This window comes from Canis lupus, chromosome 3 (genome assembly GCF_003254725.2).
Source record: "Canis lupus dingo isolate Sandy chromosome 3, ASM325472v2, whole genome shotgun sequence".
NCBI lineage: Eukaryota > Metazoa > Chordata > Mammalia > Carnivora > Canidae > Canis > Canis lupus.
The window spans coordinates 8,244,948-8,269,283 of NC_064245.1; the positions used below are offsets into that span (position 1 = coordinate 8,244,948).

General features: G+C 37.2%; 1 protein-coding gene across 2 annotated transcripts in view; it reads right to left on the reverse strand.

The window, feature by feature from the left end:
* LOC112654113 (collagen alpha-2(IV) chain-like) overlaps positions 1 to 24,336 on the reverse strand; it is a 125,640-nt gene that overhangs the window by 72,512 nt on the left and 28,792 nt on the right. The window contains exon 2 of one of the 2 annotated variants that reach the window (XR_003132752.3): positions 6,239 to 6,345. The exons of the other annotated variant lie outside the window; for it this stretch is intronic. The gene's annotated coding sequence lies outside the window, so the exon portion shown is untranslated. The remainder of the gene's footprint in view (positions 1 to 6,238; positions 6,346 to 24,336) is intronic. 2 annotated transcript variants of the gene reach the window in all.

Sequence of the window (24,336 nt, forward strand, 5' to 3'; positions counted from 1 at the left end):
GATTCCATCTACTTCTCCAGGAGGCAGCAGCTGCCCGCTGCATCTATCTCCAAGCTCCAGTAAAGCCCAGCCAATACAGCACTTACCCAGCAAACACCTCCAGCGAAATGCCTAATTATGACACCCAGATAAAAATCAGAAGAAATCTGCTGTCTTGCTGCCACACGGTCTTTTTGACGATGAAGTCTCTTCTATCACAAGTGGAATTACTTCTACTTCTAACAACCCCTAAAACTACACATAATTGAAATCCCCCCTCTGAACTATATGTCCTCCCCTGCGTCTGTCACCCACGTTCATAGGAATACCACCCCTTTGAAAAATACCAGGTTTCCGGTCATTGCTTCCAAGAACAATGCTTCAGCATCAGACTGAGTCTGTGATGATATACCACGCTTATCCGATCAGCTGTGATGCTCTAATAAGTATATAATTTTTCATCTGTGCTGTAAAAACCATTGTTTTCTTCTCCATGAATATTGGATTGACATGTTTTTTAAACCACACCGTGGTCTAATTTTTCTAGTGCAAATACTGTAATTGTAAAGATAAGCAAGGAATTTGGCGGATCCTCTTTAAGATATTCATAACACAATAAAAAATGAAGGTTGTCATTCTGTACAGTATACTTAGATCTAAGCTATTTCAAAGAAACTATTATTATCTCTGTTTCAATTTAGATGAAGCTATAGGCCTGCCTTTTAATGTTTCCCTTGTGAGTAAACAGTGTACAAATGTGTAACGATAGTACTGCTTACAAAAATTGCAAAATAGGATACAGCAACACCAGCTTGCAGTCTGGAAAAAAAAAAACTGGAGAATTTGAACATAATTGACAAGTTGGACTCTCCACTACTGCAAAGGTGAGGGACATTCGTGAGGGAAAAACAGTCAGCCCTCACAAAAACACAAAATTCAGGGTACCTTCACTTTGGTAAGAGGTAAAAGCTTTCCAACAAAATGGAATTATGCCTTCCCTCTCATGTGTTCTTCCCAAGATCCTCAGTTGGGAGAGGAAAAATATGCACATTTTATAAACATGAGAATATAAGTATATATGCAACATGTATATACATTATACGTGATAATATAGAGTGTATACGTATTATATAGGATTCAAATTTTAAAATAAATTTGTTTATGTGCCTTAATATGCACTGAAAAATGTCTGGAAGATACACACCCAACTGCAGACTGAGAGAGCACTCCGATTTTTATTTTATATTATAGTTTTAATACTTCTAAAAGATTTTTTCTTTTTTTTTTAAGATTTTTTTCTTAACCATGGATATGAACTACTATTGTAAGTCAAAAAATGGGAATTCATCTCAATGTGCCTGAACTTGCCATTCTGGTTTCCTTGTTCTCAGAGAAGATCAGTGACCACTTCAGTGAACTACATCCCAACAGTCTAGCCAGATTACTTTAAGGTTGTTTTAAACAATGCTCAGAAGGGAGATGATCCACCTGTCTAAACAGAATTAGGATGGGAAAAGCAAATAAAGGTTATCTGGACAACACACACAAAAGCGAAAAGGTGTAGGACTCTTGCAGAGATGTGACAGTCATAAAGGAATAGTTCCACGGTAAAGCTAATTTGTTACTTTTTTTTTTTTTTTTTGGTAAAGGTACAGTTGAACAAAGAGCCTATTCAAAAAATAAGGCCAAACCAAGAGATCTCTGACCAAAGGGCTAAGCGGAATATGGAAGACCACCAACAGGAACAGGAGCCAAGTATCACGAGACAAATGGCCCCAGGTGGCCAGATTATGAGCCCTGTTAAAGATCCCTGCTTTAGAGAAAAGAAGCCTGAGCTCCCCAGCCTCCACTCCCTAATTCTGAGCTACACGGAGTTTTGTTCTCCCCTGAATCTATAAATCACATGCTCATCAGTATTCTATTTCCTCTTGCCACTCCAATACATTTTGTGATCAGTGCAGTCTCACCACCTCTTAGAGAAGACCATAAACTCCCTCCTAAATTGATGACTTTGTACAAAAATTGCCACCTCTTCCTTTGATCCCTAAGGATGGCACAGAGAGGGCCTGCGAGGTAAGCAGCACAGCACCTTGAGGAGGGGGAAGAAACCAACCAATAACACCACTCCACCAAGCTCTGATGTAGTCTTGCTAGATAACTGTACACTCTCAAACTTCAGAAGATCCACTTATTCCCCAGTAGATCCCAAGGCTTCAGATATCCAAACAATAGTCTAATTTCTCAAACTGAAAGACAACCGAAGTTAGATGAAAAATACTCTTTCATAAGGAAAACAGCATCTTTCCCAGAGAAGTCACCCCTTGACTACAAAGGATTATCAATCTCATCTAATCCCCACACAACCACCTGAATCCTTGAAGTTTTTAGGGTTCAACAAGGCCCTGGGCTTACCTTGTTTCTTAAACTAAAGTAAATTCGTGTTGGCAAGTACTGATTCGGAAGCAAACGGGAGTCAAAGTGCCACTTCTGAGGGGCTATTTGGCCAGGATTTCTAGAGCCTTGATAGTCGGCTACTGTGCCAGCCTACCTCCTCCCCCTAAGTCACTTTTCTGATGATAAGGAGAAAGGTTCTTAATCCTCTAAACCAGCTTTGCCTCATAATTTACATTAAATTTCTCCCTAGCCCAGATGAGCAACATTCTTGCCTCCTCTGGTCTTAACCCAACACTTTTCCTAATTCCAGTTAAGCATAATATAAGTACAAAAAACAATGAAAAATGGCAGTGGCATATGGGATTTTATTAGCATTTGGGTTTAAATTTGTTCATTAAAACAAATTCACACTGATTTAATTAAAAAAAAAAAAAGTATCACAAGAACTTCCAAATCCAATAAGTGGCCAAATTTCAGTGATCTACCCCCTTTTTGTTCCAGAGATGCTCCCCTAGCTCAGTCTTCTGCATCGGTCATCCCAAAATGCTGTGGTCTCTGGTCTCCCTGACTGCAGCGTCTTGCTCACTCTTTTAATCATTCTATGCATCACTTTGTCCTTCATGAGTCATCACAAAACATTTTCTTACTATGATACCACAAAAAAAATCCAAAATCCTAAAAGGCTCCCCTGTGAGCCACTGAATCAAGTGCAGATTTCACAGCTCCGAAATAAACCCGTTTTTGCCAAAAAACAAAACAAAACAAAACAAAATTTTTTTTTTTGCTTACCTCCTTGAGCTACATGGAGCCAATAAGACAATCTGATACACTAATATGCCCTTGTCCTTTCCCTCCTGCAGGCCTCTGCTCTTACCCTCTCCTCTCCCTCCTCCTCCTTAAATCCCACGACCTACCTCCCTAATCCTCCCCCCACACACCACTCCTCCCGTCTCTCCTATCAAACCTAAACCCTACCAATCCTCCACAAACCCCTTCCACCTGGCATGGGTTCTTCCTCAGAAATACCAGTGTCCTCTACCTTACTAACTACATTTAAAACATTCGGTGGCCCAAATTATTAGCATGTATCTTATTTTCCTGCCCCATGGAATCTTCCGAAAGGTAGAGACAACGTCTACATTTGCTTCTTATTCTCTTTACAGCACTGTAACTTGCATTTGGCATTCAGTCAATAAATACTTCCGGGATAAATGAACAAAAAAAAATTATGTCCCAATTTTATTCATTCTCCAGAGTGTTTATGATTAAGTTATATCACTTAATTTTTGAAACAAGCTAGTAAAGGAGAAATTGGAATTTCACTTTTAGAAATGAAAATAAAAAGCAGAAGCTCAAAAAGGACAGCATGAGTTCTCCTGTGTCACAGAGTCTCCAGGTTCCCTGATTCCCCAGCATGTCCCTCACCTGGACACCCACGGCTTCTCATGGCAGCCAGAAAGGGGGTGCCATCATCTTCCCTTTCCGTGAATCCACTGTTTCTGAGGAATTCGGGCCAAAATGGCCTTAATTTTTCTCTTCTACCAATGACCCATGGCACAGTCATTCATATGACCATAATATTCTCAAGTCAACCTATGAGGCTTGGGAGAAACACGTCTTGTTCTCTTCTTGGTATCTGGCTGCCACCAGAGAGGCTTCTGCTCCTGCTTCACCCCTCCTCAGAGTAGCTCATACTCTGGGCAAGACCCAGACTGTGCTAAACATCAGTTCCTCATTTTCAAAAGGGGAAGAACAATAGTACCACTTCACACTGTAGTTATGAAGACAGAGATAGGGCATAGACATCACAAATACTCGATAAAAAGCGGTTATTAAAATTAATGACAATGAACAAAACCACAGAGAATCAGATGATACCACCAACTCTGAAAGGCTTCCTTTGTATTCCAGAAAAGCGCTGTAATTTGGTCATGAGGAAGCAGAAACGAACCAACGCCAGTTTAAGAGCTTGAATAACCAAGTGGGGGGTGGGAGAGGGGGCTTAGTTTTTTTGGTGTTTAAAATGAGGGTGCTGGTCTTTCCCAGGCTAACATCCTATGTGCTATGAAGCATTCCGTAGCAGGTTTTTCATTTTTCTCCCCCACACAAATATTGGCCCTCTTTGGCAACCAAGCCCAGCGGAGTGCCCAATATGGGGATACTTTTCTCAGTTCATGTAACAGGCTGAAATTATTCAAAGTTTTGCCCAGAAATAATTTTAATTTTGCTTCCATTTAAAGATCCCAGACTAGATCTTTATACTACCTCTGAACTCACTCAAGAGTCAATTACTGTTTTCCCAAAGCCAAACACAGATTATAAAGCCTTCAATGTTTTGAATCTAAAAGTCAAAGGAATTATGGATGATGGCTTACTTTAATACCAAAAAGTTATTTCAACATTTCATGATTCTAATTTTGATTATAATTCCCGGAGGAAGCACTGGATTAAGTTCTAATAGACTTCTTCTAAAGAAGCCAGTTTAAAATAAATTCCCATTTTAGTCTCTCAATTAGTGGAACTTTAAATTACCTTTTCCCTAGAACAAATAAAGAACTTTGAAGGAAATGTAGAGCATTTGTATGAAGCACAGCACAGATATTGTTTTCATGAAATAAAAGGGAGCCTAAGAGGGGTTAAAGACGCCGCTGCAGCCTAAGAAGACCAAAAGAGCTGAAAGGATCTGATGGCAGGATGTGGGTTATAACGCTCCTGAATGAAATCCTTTTGTGCAAGGGTCTTGCAAAGGGCAACCAGGCAGGACTGTGTGTTTGGATTTAAATTAATCAACTGGTCAGTTCCACAATGCTAAGATTCCTTCTGTTTAACTGATTTAGGCAGGTTTACAGGCAGTTCCCAAATGATGTCAATAGCTTCTAAAAGGTCAAATGCAGCCGCACACACCAGATGCCCTAGAATGAAAAGCACCAATAACTTCGATCTCTATAATTTGCTGGGTGTGACTTATTATACTGTGGGCTATCCTTTTTTAATCAACTACCCTGGTTTTCTTTTTCTTTTTTTTTTTTGCCCCTAAAGCTGAAACAGATTTATACATTTTAATGATATACCTATCTATCTACATTATAAGACTGCCTGCCTGATTCTACAGCATTTCTGGCTAAAAACAAACTAAATAGTCCAGCTTCGGCACCACATTTTTGCACAGGGAGTGGTAGGGGATGGGGCAGGAAAAAGGACAGCAGCGGAACTATTCCCGTCTGGTCAGTAGGAGGCAAGGACAACCAAAGCATTAGCGGTGCTATTAACACAAACTCACACACAAAAAACTATAGCTGTAACAATGCCACTGTCAGGTAATAAATGTTTAGAAAATAGCATTTATGAAAAAAGGAAGACCCACATCAGGTGGAAAATTCTATCTACCCACACCAAGTGGAAAATTCAAAACAATCAATGGGAGCCCTTTGGGAGCTTCTTTAAAATCCAGTGTTTCATTGTTTTTCCCAAGCAGGAAGGGGTTGAATGCATTCTTGTGAAATATTAATCATGCATGTCTTGGGCACTGAGTTGAGAAGGAAAAGGGAAGAGGTCAGCCAGGGATACTAGAGTTTAGCGATCAGGACCAGGTCTTGCCTAAAAATGCCATAGGAACAAGGACTGTGACCTAGAGACTTGAAGGACAGTCCAAGAACTCAGGAAAACCCCCTCCCGCCCATTAATGCCCCTGACCTTCAGGGGTGAAAAGGGAGGCATTCATTGTTGGACAGCTTCTTAGAGCACAGCATTTGTCTGAATCCCAGCTCTGTCACTCCCATTCCCTGTGATCTTGGGCAAGCTTTTCACCCTATCCTCCCTGGGCCTCACTTTTGTTATCTACCAATTAAGGAAAGAACATTCCTACCTCTGAAAGTTGCTGAGAGCACTTCCATGAACCAGTCTCAGTTTTAGGTAGTGAGAATACAGTGCTAAACAACGCCTACAAGGCCACTGCTCTCAGGAAGCGTGCATCTGGGTTGGGAGATAAAACAATAAAAAATTATATAAGTAATATAATTTTATACACATGAAAAGGGGCTCTGAAGAAACTTACAGGACGATGAGACAAGAAACTGACCGGATGGGAGGATGACTTAAGGACACATTTCTCAGAGAAACCTCAACCTCCAAAGAAACAATGTTCGAATCAGGAGAAGAAGCAAGATGCATCAAATAAATGGACAGAGGCTTCCAGGCCTCGAGAACAGGAAGAACAAAGGTCCTGAGACAGAAACGAGCTTATAATGTTCGAAGAAGACAAACTAGCCCCAACGTGGCTGGAGGACAGTGAGCAGTGAGCAGTCAGTTTAGATACGTGTCAGACAATTAAGGGAAGGAGCCAAGTAATAAATGAACTCATGAGTGGAGCTTGGGGCAAAGGACAGAGCTGGAAACGTAAATTTGGGACTCACCTACTTAACACAAATGGGAAACACCTACTTAACACCCAGCATGGTGCCTGAACATTAGATTATGGATAACTAATCTCTCTCTTCCCACTTTTTAAGCAACTGAATTGACATTTGCATTAGGGAGACTGTCAGCAAAACAGAAAGAGAGGGGACTGGTAGGATGGGATTAATTTAGGAAGAATGAATATACTTTACATTGACTGCCAGCTTCTACAAAATAGTAGGAGCTTCCTGGCGTTCCGTGTTGAGCAGGCTTCTGAGGCCAAGTATGAGCCTGTACAACAATGTGTTCCAATATATGCAAAATACATAAATGGTAGCATATTTCCAAGGCTCTAAAGAATTGGCAGTTTTTGTTCACTGTAAGTTTTATTTAAATTTTTAAATTTGGGTACTTTTTTCCTATAATGATATAAATTAGACAACATGACTATTTCCATTTTATAGTTAATAAACCTGAGGCTCAGAGAGAATAATTTGTTTGCCCAAAGTGACCAGCCTTCAAAGTCAAAACCGAGAAAATCTGGCCATCTCTAATTCTTGAGACCATGCTCCTACCCACGGTAACATATACATGTAAATTTGCTAAATAAGCTCCTTATTTGTATTCCCCTAACTGCACTTTAAGGGTCTTTCCAGCTGAGCTTAGTACATCTGGCTCCAGGATGGAAAGTCTTGTTCAATCATCTCTGTGGTTCGGGCATGTTCGCTGGTTTCTAAATTCATGTGTCACGTTCTGAAGGAATCATCTAGGCACAATTCTTTTCCACGTCCATGTTCATGGAAAAAATCCTAGTTGTAAAGATACCAAATCCCATTTGATTCAGTTATTAGGTAATTTTATAAGCAAAATGACTTGATTTTAGCACCTGTCAGGATTCCAAGATCTTTTAGGAATCACCTACCTATTCTTCATCACTTACCCTATTCTTCAGGTGATGGCTTCTCATCTGATTACATGTAAAAGCCCCTCCACACACATTATCAAATTAAGTCACTGCTACTGATACTGTCCAAATCCTCACACACAAAAGCAGATCCATGCACTTTGACTGAAGAATAGAAATTTTTAGGAATTTTACTGCTAAGTTATGGGAATTTTAATTTTAAGGATTCTAGGGCACCAGGCAGTAAAAACTCTGATATGGGTTACAGACTAACCACAACATAGGCAGAAAAGTGAAAATAAGTATATTTAACCCTGAATTGCCTTATCTTTTCTCTTCACCACCATGCTTCCCCCCACACACACCTATTTTCTGTGAGAGGGCTTCCTAAGAGGAAAAAAGTATGCTGCATATACCACATTGATTTGATTCCAGCAAACTAACCAGAATTTGAATTTTTATTAGCAAGAGCCACAGGCAAAAGCAATAATGCACTATACCTAACAGAGTGGTTGGTTTTATTCATGATCCCATGCTGGGTTAAGGGGAAAAAAAAAAAAAAAAAAAAAGGAGAAGAAAAGCCAACTTCAAAGCACTACTGAAAGATGATTAACTCTCTAGCCACAGATGAGAATCACGAGCTACTTTGATGTGTGAGAATTTTTAACGCCTAAATGTAAAGAACCGACATCTACAATACAAGTTTAACCCTTTGGAATAAAAAAATCCAATGATATACTTCTTTTGCATCTTGAAAAACCAGTAATTACCTGAGGGAATAAATAAGATTAGAACTCCGAAATTAAGGTTTAAATGCAAAGCACACAAACAATATTCCTCCCTCAACACACCGTTCAGGGGCAAAATGCCAACCCCAATACGCTCATACAGGAAAGAGAACTCTTTATGTTGTCATTTCCCGAGTCACCACTCCACAAGCTAGTCTGGGCATTAATCAAGCTGCATGCACAACTTCATATAAAAAATTCAACAAAGTTTAAATCAGAGTGTCACTCAACATACAAACTACGTGGCAAATGACTGCAAAGACTATGGTTGTATCAAAACTTGTGCTCCCACTTAAACTGAGACTAACATTGACCATGATCTAAAATTGCTAATCCTAGGGTCCTAAGCAATCTGTATCATTTATATAGCATATGTGGTGGTCTATTTTCACACAAAAATTGAGAATTGTTATTTAATATGTATAATTCTCAAAGGCTGTGTGAAAATAGGCCATGGAATATCCTGCATAAATTTCAAGAGAAAATGTAAATTACTAAAAAAGGGAAGCGAGTGGATTAAAATATGTGATTTTTCTTCACAATGGTTCAAAGATATGGGAAAAGTGGAAGGCCGATACCATGAACTTTAAATGGCTTTTAACACGTAAATATGTTAGTCCTGGTATTATTTATTAAGATACTTCTGTTTACCAATGCGAACAGATGTAAATAATGTTAAACCTAAATGTTGTAACATTACAATTTTCTCCTTCCTATCAAACTGACACATCTCTATCAATAACTACCTGGAAAAATATATATGCAAAATTATCTTAAGAAGAATTCCTGTGCTCATTATGCAAGATGAAAATGCAGACTTTAAAAAATATTCTATCTGACATTCAGTTCTGTATGCTGCTAGAGCAGGTCAAAAGCCATTAGCCACCTGCTGAAAATACATACTAGGAAATAAAATGTCCTTCAAGATTATTTTGCATACAATATTCTCAGTGTAAAATGAGTAAAGTTAGATTCTAAGTGTTCAAAAAATGTGATGCCTCAAAAAGAAATATACTCACCATGCCAGAAGTTAATTTCAAAATAAGATTTAATAAGGGTCATATAATTTAGAATATTCACATTAGGTAATGAAAGCATCATGTCTACTATGAGGGAAATGAGTACATAAATGAAAACATAAAATAACCACCTAGCTCGACACAGTGGCCACTGCTGTCTCCTCTTCCAATAAAAGTGACAGACTCAATACGATGCCTGGGATTCCTAGGACATTATCTCTCGCCATTCGGTAGTCTTCTGGGGACTAACCCAACCATCCGTTTGTATCAAGAAGACATTCTACAAATCTATTGAAATAAAAGAAGCAAAACACCAGCCTCTGTGCCACTGCACATAAAGAATTCACAACCCTGCCTCGTGTAACATTTTGAAACTTGGCAATGAAGTATATGGCTTGCTATCATTAATCTATTCATAGATTCTATCAGTAATTATTAGATGACTGTTTACATGGCACTTTGTACATCCAGGTACGAAGCTAAATGCGTGACACATCTTAATGTACTTAATCCCCACAACAGCTTTATGGATGTAGGTGATATCCTATCAGTATTTCACAAGTAAGGAAATCAAGGCACAAAGAGGTGACGCAATTGGCTCATAGTTATGCAGGCAGCAGATGGCTACATTTCAATGAGGGAAACTGACCCTCATTTTATAAAATGTGAAGTCCTGATGCAATGGGCAAGCACAGGAAAGAAAACGAAGGACGCCCAAGTCAAGGCCAGTCAAAAGAAAGGATGGAATAGAAACAAAGGCGTCTTCTTTTTCTTGATTTTGTTTCTTTCTGTTTGCTATCCTCTCTAGTCTTACTGACTGCGGCGTGCTTAATAAACAATATAAAGAGGCAACAGAATTGTAATCCAGTTTGCAAGGGCAAGATGACTTCTCCTTAAACCCTAGGAAGTCACCTTTTCTCGTCTTGCTTAAAGATGGATTTCTACTGTGTGGGCTGCAAACACCCAAACTCACCGCTCAAGCTCGGAGATGACATCTGATGGGCAAATACACATTTTGGTATCATGTCAGATTCACAAGCTATAGAGGCAGAGATGAGTTTCCAAGAGTCCTATACGTTCACCGATAAACCTGGTGCCGAAGAGGACCAAGGGCAACCTTGGAGGGTCAGTGGGGTCCCCAGGCTGTCAGCTATCGAGATCTCAGCTCCAGTGGTCTTACCCTCATTGACGAGAGCCATGCTAAATTTGTTTGTAAGAAATCTTAAACTGGTTCCCAAATATATATATGCCCAGTGTCCCTTCCAGGGGCCCTAATCCAAAAGCTATCATCAGATCATGAGAGATTTTGTTGGTGCCACTACGTATTTGGATTTTCTTTTATTATTTCATAATAAAAAATAAAAAAAAATTATCCTTCAAACACAACATTGGAGGGCTCTAAATCTTCAAATATAAACAAGATACCTCCTTGTTAGTAAAACATTAACTCAAACAAAAATGCTTCTGTCAAAATGAAGATTCTAAAAATATTTCAGGAAAAAATTCCTTAAACCGTCTGATAATAAGGTCGGAAAAGATTCTGTTTTCCACGCCCAAAACAAAGGAAGCTGACTTCCTGCTTTAACTGGAGACTGTTGCTATTTGGTTTATGGATAAAGGCCAAATTATGCATATTTTTGTGACTTCAGTCAAGAATCAAGGTCAATCACCAGATTTTCCCCCATACCAACAACACAGCAGCAGCGTGAATACAGATGTTCCTTATCCCTGTCACCAGGAGTTTTTAAATTCAGTTTTTCTTTTCTGTTTCTTTTTTTTAATTCAGTTTTTCTTGGCAGAGCAGCTAAGATTTCTTTTTGTCAAAAGGGTAGCCATTAAGAAAATCACTTAGCTAATAAACAAGGAAATTAGCTAGCAAGCCTTGATAAGAAGCAGAGTCGCAGCACTAACAGCAATCTGTACACGCAAATTAAGGCAGTAAAGAGTTGCTCTGATAAGCACTTTTAAACTCTCAGTGGTAGTCAAAAAACTGAGTGTCGCTAGTACTTGGGGGTCAAGCAGCAGTTGGACAATTTTTTTCTTGTCTCACTTGGCTGCCACAACAATTTCAATAGTATTGAAGTATTGAGTTCGATGGAAGGATGTGCAGAGAAAGAGGGCGGTAGACAGAGGAAAGGGAAAACCTATCAGGCGATGTAACTCCTCTTCCTTTCTAACCACTTTTCTATTCTTTTATTTTTCCCTGTTTGAGGAACTGGCTGACGTCTGTTTAATTTTGTGAAGAGCCACAGGACCTACAAGAATTAACACAGTGGAAATGTGAACCTGGGCCTCTCGTGAAAAATGGTGTCAGATTAGGAAGCACATGGTTATTAAGCAAAAACTCAACATCAGTATTTTCATGGTTACACTTTACACGTTCAATTGATATGTATTTTTAAAGCTGATTATCTTTATCTTTAATAATTTATTAATTTATATAATAATTCTTTGGTGAGGAATAACTGGACTAAATAATTGTAAATTTCACTAAATTTCGTGTTTAATCAAAAATGTCTTCAGTTTTCTACAAAAGTCAAATTTTTAGGCCAAGTTTCCATTGGAAGTACTACAAATTAAGAAGAATCTGCTAATGTAATAATACTAATATCTTCTCTCTGACGTTAAGTAGGACAGAAAAATCCCCCTAATCTAATCACTTCTTATAAAATGCTTGTAATGCTTTGCTCAATCCTGGATTTAAGAATTCCTCCGTTTAGTTGGTTGAAAATATATCCAAATCCAAATTAGTTAAGAACCTACCTCTGTCAACTCATTCCAGGAAAATAGTCATTTCCACCTGCCAAATCGCACCTCTGCTTCAGGGGGGGGTCATTCCTGGCCTTTATTAAGGTGAGTATCCTGTCTCCACTCCCATCTTCATGGGATCTGTTGATCATAGGCAGTCCTCATGACCCTCAATATACCAGAAATAGAATATAACCAGTAACAGTAAAACACGTTTAAACGGTCTTTTAAACCAGCCTTATAAAAAAGAAAGTTAAGAGTCTGAAGGACTAACTGGCCAAGGATAAATTAAACCATTTTGAGGATGTTATAAATTCAAAAGTGTTAGATAAGTAATAAATTTTATTTAAAATTCCTCAATAGAGATCAGTGAATGATGATGTTTAATAAATTTTTTAAGAAAGAAATTTGCATTTAATTTGGTAAACTAGGAAGTCTCAGGTAAATACAACGACATATAGTCAATATGTTTCACATACTGCTGAATTTAAGTTTTTAATTCTTTTTTTTAAGTTTTTAATTCTTAATGTAAAAATAATCTACTCTGTGATCAATTTACAAAATTCATGAATTTATTTTGTATATAAGTCTAGGATAAAATTGTTGCTATAATTAACACATTTGATATTTCCAAAATGTTTAAAAATCTTTTATTAGTTCAAATGAGAAAAGATATTACTCTATCACTGAATCTGACCTTTAAAATAAAATCAGTATTTACTATACTTAATCTACTTAAATATATTATATATATATAATATGTTTAAAATACTGCATTGAACCAGCAACAACTGTTTTGAAGATTTTGCAGTAATTTCAAAGTTTTAAAAATTTCCACGTACAAAAAGATTTTGACTTAAATATTAAAAATGAAAAAGTAGGGGCAGTCCCAGTGGCTCAATGGTTTAGCGCCGCCGTCAGCCCAGGGTATGATCCTGGAGACCCGGGATCAAGTTCCGTATCGGGCTCCCTGCATGGAGCCTGCTTCTCCCTCTGCCTGTGCCTCTGCCTCTCTCTCTCTCTCTCTCTCTCCCTCTCTCCCTCTCTCTGAGTCTCTCATGAATAAATAAATAAAATCTTAAAAAAAAATGAAAAAGCCTAGATACTTCAGACATAATTTATACAGATATTCAAATACGTATCTAGGTGTTTCCTCTAAGAATTTTAAAAGCAAAGAATAGGGGTGCCTGGGTGGCTCAGTGGTTGAGCATATGCCTTTGGCTCAGGTCGTGATCCCAGGGTCCTGGGATCAAGTCTTACATCGGGCTCCCCAGAGGGAGGCTGCTTCTCCTCTGCCTGTGTCCCTGCCTCTCTTTCTGCATCTCTCATGAATAAATAAATAAAATCTTAAAAAAATAAAAGAATCAGGTGTTCTACAAAAATCCACAAATTCATAGAAGCTATCTTACATAATCTATAAAGGAAAAAGTCGAATTAAAACATTATTTGAGTGTAGAATGAAAAGAATTGTATTCTGCTCTTATGAGGACCAAGATGACCTAACCAACCATGATGGCAAAGGGCAGATTTTTTAAGAGAAATTAAATTATTTCTGTATTCTTGATTAACATTAAACTCCACTTGGCAGCACTACTAACTTACTTGCTACCTGTGACTTCCATTTTACTTTCTTTCTCTAAGATGGCTATAGAAAATACTTTTTCCTGTTCATGATCAAATTAAGACTACCATAAACCTCATAAACTGTGAAGCTACACTCTGATTCGCAAGAAGGTTAAACCAATGGTAATTAGATATTACAAATTCTTCACTTGACAAAATTATGGTTTGCAGGGCTCCTTTAAATAGAGAGTACCTCTAATGTACTTATATTTTTTTTAGATTTATTTATTAATTTTCAGAGAAAGAGCAAGAATAGGGTGGAGGTGGCAGAAGGAGAGAGAATCTCAAGCAGACTCCTTCCTGAGTGCAGAGCCTGACATGAAGCTCTATTTCATGATCCTGAGATCATGACCTGAGCCAAAATCAAGAGTTGGACACTTAACCAACCAAGCCATGCAGGTGCCCCTACCTCTAATGTATTTAGAAGAGATTTCAGCAAGTTGTATACCTGATAAAGGGTTAGTATCCAAAATCTATAAAGAACTTACCAAACTCAATAGTCAACCCCCCAAAATAATCCAGTTAAGAAATGGGTAGAAGACATGAATAATACACATTTTTCCAAAAATATCCAGATGGCCAAAAGACACATGAAAAGATGCTCAGCATCATTCATCATCAGGGAACCACAAATGAAAACCCTGATGAGGTATCACCTCTCACCTGTCAAATGGCTAAAATTAACAACACAGGAAACAATAGATGTTGGCAAGGATGTGGAGAAAGGGGAACCCCCTTTCACTACTGGTTGGAATGCAAACTGGTGCAACAGTATGGAGGCTTCCCAAAAGTTAAAAATAGAACTATTTTATAATCCATCAATTGCACTACTGGGTATTTACCCAAAGGATACAAAAATACTGATTTGAAGGGGCACATGCACCCTGATGTTTATAAGCAGCTTTATCAGCAATGGTCAAATTATGGAAAGAGCCCAAATGTCCATCAACTGATGAATGAAGAAAGAAGACATGGTGTGTGTGTGTGTGTGTGTGTGTGTGTGTGTGTGTATATACACACACACACAACTCAGCCATCAAAAAGAATGAAATCTTGCCATTTGCAACGACATGAATGGAGCTAGAGTGTACTTTGCTAAGCAAAATAAGTCAGAGAAAAACAAATACCATATGATTTCACTCATATGTAGAATTTAAGAAACAAAACAGATGAATATAGAAGGGGAAAAAAAGAGGGAAGTAAACGGACTCTTCACTAACTAAACAAAGCGAGGCTGTTAGAGGGAAGGTGGGTGGGGATGGGCTCAGTGGGTGATGAGTATTAAGGAAGGCACTTGTTATGTTGAGCACTGAGTGATGGATCATGTAATTCTACTTCTAAAATCAGTATTACACTATATGCTCACTAACTAGAATATCTGAGAAATATCTGAGAAAAAATACAATTGATTTCAAATTACAAAAATGTAATTTGCCATCAAAGTAGGTTATTACACTGCCCCTAGTCTAACTCTTCATAATGCCAGTCAGCAGGAAGTAGGTGCTCATGTATCATGTTTTTGAAAGCTTAAGAGCCTGCATATCAAGTGCCCCAGCACAACCAAAGAGACCTTAACGGTCAACTGTTTGATAAACAGATAAAGAAAAAAACTTACGTAATTGCCAAGTGCGTTTTATGCAAACACATTCATTTCCTGAAAACTGGTAAATATTTTTTTCAAAGTGACATTACAGTCTTTTCACGTGCACTTTATCACTACTGGATTGGAGAGCAATTTATGAAAATAAAGATTTGATTTACCTTTCATATTTTTCTCAACATTATGATTTTGGCATTACTTTTGTCACCCTGGATCCTCTCCGACATACACACAAACCCATGTGTGCGTGTGTGCACGTGTGTATACACATACCAATGTTAACTTTCACATATCTGAAATGAATTTCTTAAATTCCATACATATCATGTTTAAATATAAATTATACCCCCCAAATAATAAGTAGCTTTAATCTCCTTCATGGAAAAAAGAGTCAGAGCATTGTTTAAACATTCTGTTGGAAGAAACATGATTCTGTGCAAGTCAAATTCTCTTTCTTATTAGCATGACTACACCTTCCCTCAATGTTTGCATATTACCCAGCAAAAATGTCAACTGCTGTTGTGTTTCAGCAATACTTGGTGTAATGGAGCATACCCAAATGGAAATTCATTGTAGCTGCACTTTCCTTCAAGAAATTCCTAGCACCTAGATAAAAACCCTTTCCCAGAGACGAAGCCCTTCAGAGACAAACTATCTGAAGCTATCTGGTTATTTTAAGACTGAAGGCTTTACAACTAATTGACAGGGGAAGTTTTTCTCATCTGGGGTTGAAGGAAAGGAATTCACTTCTATCTTGCATCCAGAAACAAAACTCAAAGTTAAGTAATCTATCTAAAGGGATTTTTTTTAATTTATTTTTTTCCTTGTTAACACTTGGCAAAGTGTTGAAAACAGAAAAATCCACTAGAGAAAAATTGGGTTAATGTCTTATATACATAAATAAGTCTTATTAATAGAAAAGAGGAACACATAGGATTAACCACAACATGGAGAAAAATATACGCTCAAATCAGATAAAAAATGCTCAAGTCACCAATGAAAATCAAAATAAATGATTATGATTCTTTACTTCTCTAATTGGCAGTTAAAAACAAAACAAAACAAAACACAAAACCAATTCCAGGATGGGCAATGGCTGTTCTCATATAGAGTGTTAGGGAAGTATAAACCAGTAATCTTTCTGAAGGACGATTTGGCGTATCAGATCAAATGCCTTTTAAAATGTTCATACGTCTTTACTTAATTTACTTCTAGGAATTTATTTAAAAAAAAATAGAAGTAGGCAAAAGATTAATCCAAGTATTTCCATCATAGCGCCATTTATAATAACATCAACAAAAAAAAAGTAATATTCTAAAAGCCCAGTAACAGAGAATTGGTATAAGTATAATATAAAAGGCAATGTGGTTACTTGGAAAGAAGCTGTACAAGAAAAGTCAGTGACATGAGAAAGTGCTCACTATCCAATGCTCAATGGAAAAAAAATTGCAGGTTACATAAAACAGAGTGATCATTACAATCCTAATTTTATGTCTCCCAGTGTTGAATCTCTGTTCATGCGTGCGCATATGCGCAGTACAGAATTGTTGACATGTAAACAAACAGCATCCCTGTTTATCTTTGAATGGTAAAATATGGGTAATTTAAAAAATATTGTCACCTTTGTGTTTTTTTCTTTCTTTTTTTTTTTTTGGATTTGCCAATGCTCCCTAATGAATTAATGTAATTCAAGAAACAATGGAGGGGGGAACATTATTACTCAGAAAAATAAAACTCTAAGTTCCTATGTATGTGATAGTTTCTGTTAACTAGAATAATACTGTTCAGAATGATGAAAAAAATGTTCCTGTAAAAGACTAAAATCGACTCTTTGCCCACAGAAATGAAAAGGGTGGTATAACTCTCTACCTGGCAAAAACAGCCATATGCAGTGTCCTATAACCCAATACCGCACTATTTAGACAGGTTTCCTGTACTACCACTTAGCTTCCTTCCCAGGAAAATAATCAAGTCACCCTCATAAGAACCACAGGCTTAAATGAAGCTATTGTCTTAGTAAAAGAAGCACCAAAATGGCTTCAGGACCCACAGTGATTTTTGCACATCTATAAAATGAAGATAATAGCACTATCGATCCTAGAGGCAGTCTTTCAGGCAGAGAACTCTCCATTCTGCAAGATAATAATACTAAAACTGTTTTTAATATCAACAAAAATTCATGGCATATTTTATAATAACTAACATACATTAGTCCCCAGAACCTAGTATTTTGTACACTCCATTTTTTATTGTCTAGATTTTAAAGGCTATATTTTCTATCTGTTCACTGAGCTTATAAGTAGGCTTTACAAGTAACAGTTATGCTGATTATTTTGCACATGAAGATACGACTATAATTTCCTGAATAAACAAATATCCATCAACAAATATTTACTGAGCATCTTCCATGTTCCATGAATCTTGCCAAGTACTGAAAGAAAATATTTTTAGGTATGAGCAAATCATTCCCTAGATCATATAAAAGACAAAGAGTTTACTTCCCCAAATTCAGTCTAATAATGACTACTGAATATTTATGAATATGAATAATTAGCTAACCCTTATACATTTATTGTTAGTTTATTCTCTAACTGGAACTGTGTTATTACTTTATGATAACCATTTTAGTAAGTTTTGCTTTTGTTATTACAGTAAAATATGCATAACAAAATTTACCTTTTTGCCAATTTCAGATGTACGGTTCAGTCGCACTGAATACATTCACATTATTGTGCAACCATCACCACTATCCATCTCCAGAACTTTTTCTTCTTCCCAAACCAAAATTCTGTATCATTAAACAATTATTCTCCATTCTCTGCCCCCATTCCACCCAGCCCTTGGCAACTACTATTCTATTTTCTGTTTCTATGAATTTGACTACCTAAGTACCTCATCTAAGTGAAATCATACAGTATTTGTCCTTTTATGTCTGGCTTCTTTCGGTTAGCATCATGTCTTCAATGTTAATCCATGTTAGCATGTCTCAGAATTTCATTTCTTTCTTAACACTGAGTAATATGCATTGCATATCTCACTTTATCCATTCATCCATCAATGGATATTCAGTTTACTTCCACCTTTTGGCTATTGTGAATAATGCTGCTAAGCACACCAATGTACAAATATGTATTCAAGTCCCTGATTTCTAATCTTTTGAGAATATACATAGAAGTGGAATTGCTAGACAAGTTTTGCTTTCAGAAATTCCAACTTGCAATAAACATATCTTTTGATTTTTTTAAAAAGATTTTTATTTGAGAGAGAGAGAGAACATGCAGGGGGAGGAGCAAAAGGGGAAGGAGAGGCAGGGGAAAGAATTTCAAACAGACTCCACCCTGAGGAGGGAGCGGTAGGAAGGGCTGCAAGATCCTGAGATCATGACCTGAGCCGAAACAAGGGTCAGAGGCTTAACCAACTGAGCCACCCAAATGTCCCTATTTCTCAATTAAAAAAAAAAAAAAAATCAGTATCATCAAATTTGGTACCTAGACAGAATTTTTTTTTTTTTTTTTTAAGTAGGCTCCACACTGGGCCTGATCTCCCTGAGATTGTGAGATCAAGACCTGAGCTGAGATGAAGTCAGACACTTAGCGAACTGAGCCACCCAAGCACCCCTCTATACTGAATTTTTAACCGCAAAATAGCTATTTTGTTGTCTTACATTGTATACTTTAAAAACACAAACTAAAAATAAAAGTGCTTTTCACACTTAGGACTTAAAGGTAAATCTCCTGGTAATACCAGTGTTAGCCAACTTTTCTGTAGCAAAATGCATCACTTTGGTGATGTCGCCTATAAATACCCTTATTTCCCCACACCTTGGATCCTCTGCCTTTCAGGGTCAACTATCAGCACACTTAGCCACCAAGCCCTTCTGTTCTTGTAGCTGACACGTTCCCCTTCAACTATTAACACAGTCTCATCTCCCACTTCCAAATAACACATACATATTTTAATAATACCACCACAATGCTCACAATTTTAAGCTAATAGTTAATTAACAGGAAGAATTCCAGTATCCAAATGGAGCAAGAACAAAGTAGTATGTTTCAGATCAAACTGTGACTCTCCCTCAACACAATATTTCATTTCATACCACCAAAAAAAACCAGATGTAACACAGCTGGCCCATAATACAAATATTACTATCCAGTCTTCAGTGGTGTTACAAAAGGATTCCGCTATATATAAAAAAAAATTAATATGCAAGAATTCTACTCACATTAGTATGTGAGTGGTTTTTAGATTTATGAAAATATAAGTAAAGCACTTCATCACTATTGTGAATGGAAATATAATCTAGAGATACAAAGCCATTTTTGAATTCCTGTGAATTACTGACCACTTGAGAAGAGAAATGTAGTTTCTATCAAAAAGAAAGAGAGTTATTATGCCTTGCATACAATCCATAATTTTAAGACACCAGTGGCATGATGAAGTTATTAAAGTCCTTCTGACAAGGTAAAGACCATCATAACTCACTGCCACCTTCATCAAAGCTGGTGAATTATGGAGTATATGAAGGGTAATTACCCTTCAAGTAAAGTATGTGGGCAGTTCCTTATTATAAATTTTTATCTTTAATACATAAATTGTCACACTTTGTTAACAAACAATATGAAGCAAGCTGAATTATGTGATTAAGTTATAAAAGAAAATTATTTCATATCTGTTCATTTCTCATTCAAGACATTAAATATATGATTTTTGTTACTAGGGTCCAGTGATTGGCACTAAAGTCAGTCAGAGCTGTGGAAATACAAAGTAACTGAAATAGGATAAGACTTTCCTCAAATATTTTTACAGCAAGGAAGGACAAAAAATTTTCAAAGATGTGATACAATTTTAGTTCTTAAATCAACAAAGAACCCATTTTGCCAAACTGGTCATCAATGATAGTAATAACCTTGAAATATCTGTAACACATCCATCATTTAATAAATCCCAACTATGCACTCACTATCTGCGCCAAATCAGGACTTAAGAGAACTCCAATTCCTTAGATGGGAGGCTATAAATAAATATTGGAAATAACCAATATTTCCTGAGAATATCCAACATTAGTTTTAATTGCAAAGCTCTATATGTTTCCATTTATTCACCAAAGAAGCCATACTCTACTGGCCCCCCAAGAGCACCAGGAGTTTGGATTTCCTTGATTAGAGTTGCACAATAGTTCTCTTCTAGAAGTAAAGGTGAGTGGGATCTGGTCCAGTCTGACTTTAGGCGCTTAGACCATAATGTGGCATTTCTCCCGTAGTTTTTACTGAGCCTAGGAAGTCTGTCCAACCATGGGCAATTCCAAAAGCACAAGAACTCCAAGTATCACAGGTTAGTGAGAGCTATATTTAGGATCTACTTGGGCATATGGCCAAGTCACAAGAGCTCTGTGGGTCTGGTAGGGCCTGGACAAACAAATACCCAGCACTATATCTATTCTTCTCCTGCCAGCTCCCTACCTCAAATGGATTGAAAAATGTAAATCATAAAACTATTTTTGAGAAGGATAAGTAAAACGTTGAAGATGAAGCATTTCTCTCTGGCCTTCCCATCAGCAGAATGATTTCAAAACTAAGGGCAGATTTTAAGGGAAATTCAGATTATAATTCAAGAGTGGTGATGAGCAGCCTTAATTTACAAATCTCAGATGTAAGAGTAAGATGATTTTCTGTTTCCAGAGGTGCTGCCTTCTTCTCACTGTGCTGTAAGGGTCAAATGTTGCAGCAGGGAATTATCATTATTATGCCTAATTATAATCACACTCTGCTTGGTAGCTTTCTCTCACATAACTTTCGATGTAGAAATTATTACAATATATTCTTGACCTTTATACCATGCACTGAAAGACTAGTAATTTACTTATTCCTGTTCAGAGTGAATTATTGATTTGCTACTGACTACTCAGAATGAAGATTAATGAAATACATTTAAAATTGTAAAGAATGTGGAGCCTAGGTCCTCCTGACCCTCAACTTGTAGGTAACAAACTTAAATGTGTCTAACCTGAAACGCAAGTTCTAGTGTCCATATATATAGAAATTACACTACGTTATCGGGATACTTCTACATTGTCCCCATGAATGATTCAGAATTTAATTGCTAGCAATTTGCTCATTTGTAACCATTTCCTTCAATGTTCCGAAGTTCATAAAATTGACAGAAATAAGACTCAGAAACTGTCCATAGCAACAATCTAGAAAGTACAAAGTAAGACTAAATAGAGAGTGAGGAAATTCGTTTTCAAGATTAGTAAGAGCTTACATTTGATGATTGCTAGCTAAATGCTTGCCACTTTCCAAAATATTTTTACAAGTATGAATTCATTAAATGCTTATTACAAAAACCCTACAAAAAGGGTACTATCAGGGATCCCTGGGTGGCGCAGCGGTTTAGCGCCTGCCTTTGGCCCAGGGTGCGATCCTGGAGACCCGGGATTGAATCCCACATCGGGCTCCCAGTGCATGGAGCCTGCTTCTCCCTCTGCCTGTGTCTCTGCCTCTCTCTCTCTCTCTCTCTCTCCCTCTCTCTCTCTCTGTGACTATCATAAATAAAAATTAAAAAAAAAAAAAGGGGGTACTATCAACCAGCTAAGCCATTCTGCAGATGAGGAAACTGAAGCTCAGGGAGTTTAAGTATCCAAGGTCATACCTCCTGTCAGTGGGTGGAACACAGTCTGGCTCCAGAACCTCTGGGCTTCCTCATGACACCAACCACCTCCTTGCATTAAGAGCTGCAAAAAGAATTCTGTTTTTCCTATCTTAGTTCTTTCTCTGAAAATGAACGTTTCATGTATGCCTGACCCATCAATTTGGAATAATGTAAACTTATAAAAAGTAACTTTTGCTTTATTATAATTTTGCTAATATAGTCTACAGATTCCATTTTTTAAGATGAATTATTTATTTATAGAAAAGTGTGTATGAGCAGGGCAAGGCCAGAGGGAGAGAGAGAGAATCTTAAGCAGACACCCCCCTGAAAGTGGAGCCCAACACAGGACTGGATCCCACCATCCTGAGATCATAACCTGAGCAGAAATCAAGAGCCAGACTCAACTCACTGAGCCATCCAGGTGCCCTGTAATGTATTAATGATTAAAAATAACTTCATGTAAATAATCCAAATATAAGAGTTTATAGATGTGTTTAAAATTCATCATCTTTGGTTCAATCTGAAATGAAATGGACATGTTTAAAAATAATTTAGTACATATGTAACTTTCTAAATGAATGAGTTTAAAAATGTAACTACCATGGTAAAAACTCCCAACATCACCCTAATTTCCATTGGTGTTCAAAGTTCTGGAGCCAAATTTTCGACTAGGTAAGACATCTCTTGAATGGTTAAGGTTGCCTCATATTCAATAATTTTATCTTTTCCCTCAAGCTTATACTTTCTAAACACATTTCTATTTGCCTCATATTCAATAGTTTTATCTTTTCTCTCAAGCTTACGCTTTCTAAACACATTTCTACCTTATTTAATTACATACCATCTCATCAACTCAAAAAGAAACTTTATATTTTTTCACTCCACTCTTCCCTTCAATCACCTCAGTACAATAATTCATCACAAAATTCCACTAATTCTGCCTCTGACATGTGTCCTGCATCTGTCACCTGCCTTCATCCCTATATTCATTGCTCCAGTTCTTAGTCCCATTTTCTTACCCCCTGAACCTGTACCTCAGAGGCTAAAGGACCCATCCCCCTTTCCGATTCAACAGGACTCAAAAAGCATCCAAGAATCTGCATTTCCTACAAGTTCCCAGGTGGTGCTAATGCTGCGGGGCCAGAGACCACATTTTAGTGTTTCAACCTTACTGTGCAAAACCACATGGGGAGGTTTTATAAAACGCCCTGCCACACCCTAAACCAAATAAATGCAGGGCTTGATTGCTTTGTTTTTTTTTTTTTGTTTTTTTTTGTTTTTTTTTTTTTCAGTTCTGTAGGTGATTCCTGATTTGCAAAGTACTGTGACTGGTATTCTTGAAATTTGCTTATAGGATAGATATTAAGTGTTCTTACCACGAGCGCGTGCACACACACACACACAAAGTATATGGCCTGATGGAAACTTTAGTTGGCTTGACTGTGTGATCATTTCTCAATGTACCCATAGAGTAAAACTTCAGGTTGTACATTTTAAACATACACAGTTTTCATTTGTCAATTATACCTCATAACACTGGAAAAAGAAAAATGTAGCCAAATGTCCTCTATTTTTATTTGCTAAATCTGGCAACCCAACCCATATTCTCATCTCAAACTGGGCTCTGCATATTGTGGGACCCCTCTTGATCATGACAACAAATTTAAACATTAACTTCATAAGGCAAATGAAGAAGCTGAGTAATATACACCACCAGCTGAGACCTTACTGAATGAAAATCTTTCTTATTTTTTATTTGAGCATCTTCCTTTCCTGCCCTCGAATCCCCCAAAGAAACAAACTCTGATGTGCAACTTTCCTGCCACGTTTTTATCTGCACGAAGGTATAAAAGGGCTGCTGCCAACTAGGAAATAAAAACCTGGAAATGAAAGCCCTTTGGGGATTTAGACACACCGACAATATGAAGAGTGTAACAAAGAATGAAAATTTTGGAAATATTTTTCACAAATTTCTTAAAGAAAAAAAAAGGTAAGTGGAAAAAAAGGAGCCAATGTGTTGTCCATACCAGTATTACCACTAATAAATAAAATCGAGGAGAAAGAGAGAGAGCATTGGGAATATAAGACTTAATTGATTGTGCCTTTTTCCTACCTGGCACTTACAAACCTAATATTGACTTTGGAAATAGTTCTAAACCCTGTGATGCTATTTTGATTTTTAAATATTATGTTTGAAAGGTTTGCATTCACTTCTCAATAAACATAGATGTTTTT